General features: G+C 50.2%; 1 pseudogene; it reads right to left on the bottom strand.

Annotated features, from left to right (window-relative positions):
* Positions 1-1362: 1362 nt before the first annotated feature.
* LOC115643104 lies at positions 1363-2299 on the bottom strand (annotated as a pseudogene).

Genomic DNA, 2299 nt, shown 5'->3' with positions numbered 1-2299 from the left:
CATCACTTCTTAATCATTCATTTACCTGAGCGACATCTGTTTTGTTCACCTTGATCTCTTGTGACTCCCTTGAGCTGCGTTCATCTTCCACCTCTGGGGGGCGAACAACGAGAGGCCTTCATGCTCATCAGGTGCCTCAGGAGGGTTTGGGTTTCGGGTTATGGCGTATCCACCAACGGCTGAGTCAAAGGGCCCTCGCGGGAACTGTCACTCATGTAGCGCTTTCTCCACACAAGTCCAAAGGCCCTCGGGGCTCACACAAAGTCCGAAGTGCTCACCAGGGTGGTGAAGGCGTCCATGTTTCCACGATTTCTAAAGCACGTGTTCTTGGTAAAAGATGGCCTCTTCTGCCCCGATTGCTGGGACTTATGGGGTGATAGTGCTGCACTCTGATTGGCAGAGGGCGCTGGGACGAGTTCTTAGAGGGGTGACACGACCCTCTTCTGGGCAGGTCACCCCACCCCAGAACACCACTGATTGGTCAAATCTGCTCTCAGGGCGGTGCTGTGTGGCAGAAACCCATCATGATTCGCAGAGGGCAGTGGAGGAGTTCTTGGAGGGGTCACACGAACCACTTCCGGATGGCTCACCATGCCCAGGAACACCCCTGATTGGACAAATCTCCTCTCAGGGTGGGCCTACGGGGGAGAAACCCCTCCTGATTGGTAGAGGGCAGTGGGAGGAGTTCTTAGAGGGGTCACATGACAAACTTTGCTTCCGGCTCTGTGTCCTCCTTGACCTCGGAAGTAATATTCCCCATGGGTGGGACTTCCAGTGACGGGTGGTCAGGGCTTACAGTGTCAAGGGGCAGGGTTTCAGCAGCCAAGGTGAGGGGTTAGGGTTTGATTGATGGTAGGTCCCTTATACTATTTCCGGTTTCCATACTACTGAATCCCACCCTGCCGGCATGCCCATTAACAGAAGGGGCCCACTAACTCCACCATCTCCCTAGCAACCAGCGGGGCTTGAAAGCATGGGCCAAAGTGGCTGAGAACAATGGCTTGTTGTCCTGGGACACAGAGACTGATGATAAGAGACTGTCCTTGGTGTTTGACGTTTAACTCCAGATTCGAAGCTATGACTCTTTAGGGGCCAACATCCCACCATTCCCCTGGCTCTCTACGAACAGATTGACTTTGTAAATGCTGCTGCCTGGCTTGGTCTCTTTTCCCTGGAGTGTTGTTCTCCCTCAAAGGCGGGTGGGGATGGCCCCCCTAAGCATCAGGTCTTAGACTCTGAATGAGCCTCTCTCGACAGAGTGGAGATCAGTAGATCTTGTTTCCTCGTATATAAGGGTCCAAGGTGGAATAGGTGGTCATGACCTGTGTCACCAGCTCTGGAACCAGATGATGAACTGACTCTTTACTTGACAAACACCCTGATTATCCTCGCACGAAGATGGTTGCTTTTCATGCTGTACACAATTGGATTCATTAAAGGAGGAACCAGCAGGTAGATGTAGCCCAGGATAATTTGAAGCAAGGGAGAAGAGCTCTTCCAGAATCTGTGTATGACAGTCAGGCTGAACTCTGGCATGTAGAAGAGCAGGATGGCGCAGAGGTGGGAGACACAGGTGTTCAGGGCCCTAAGGCATTTTGTTGGTGACGTGATGCTCAGCACTGCTTTGAGGATCATCACATAAGAGAGGAAAATGAGCAGTGAGTCCAACCCCACCGTTATGACTGTAATAAACAAGCCATAGATGTTGTTGACTGTGATGTCCGAACAAACCAGCTTCATGACATCCTGGTGCAGGCAGTAGGAATGGGAGAGGACATTGGCTCGAAAGAATTAGGACCATTTCAGGAGAAAGAGGAGTGGAAATATTACTGCCACTGCTCTTAGCACAAACACCAGTCCCATCTTGGCTATTCTCGGCAGGGTTAAGATGGAGGTATATTTCAGCGGGTTACAGATTGCGATGAAGCGGTCAAATGCCATCAACAAGAGCACAGAGGATTCAATGAATTGCAGAGAGTGGATGAAGAACATCTGGGGAAAACAAGCATCAAGGCTGATTTCTCTAGAGTTTAAACAAGAATAGGCCCAGTATCGTCGGTATGGTGGCTATCAATAAGCCAAGGTCTGTGATGGCCAACATGGAAAGGAAAATGTACATGGGCTCATGGATGATTGGATCTGATTTTATAACGAACAGAATGACTGAATTTCCTACTATCGAAATAGCATACATGAAGCAGAAGAAGATAGAGACCCAGAGATGGATGTCTTCCTGCCCAAGTATCCCAGCGACAAGGAACACTGCAGGTGTGAATTTGGTGTCATGGACAGCTGACAT

Source organism: Gopherus evgoodei, unplaced genomic scaffold (assembly GCF_007399415.2).
Source record: "Gopherus evgoodei ecotype Sinaloan lineage unplaced genomic scaffold, rGopEvg1_v1.p scaffold_50_arrow_ctg1, whole genome shotgun sequence".
Taxonomy (NCBI): Eukaryota; Metazoa; Chordata; order Testudines; family Testudinidae; genus Gopherus; species Gopherus evgoodei.
The sequence above is the reverse complement of the archived record's forward strand: the minus strand, read 5'-3'. Positions and strand labels throughout refer to the sequence as shown.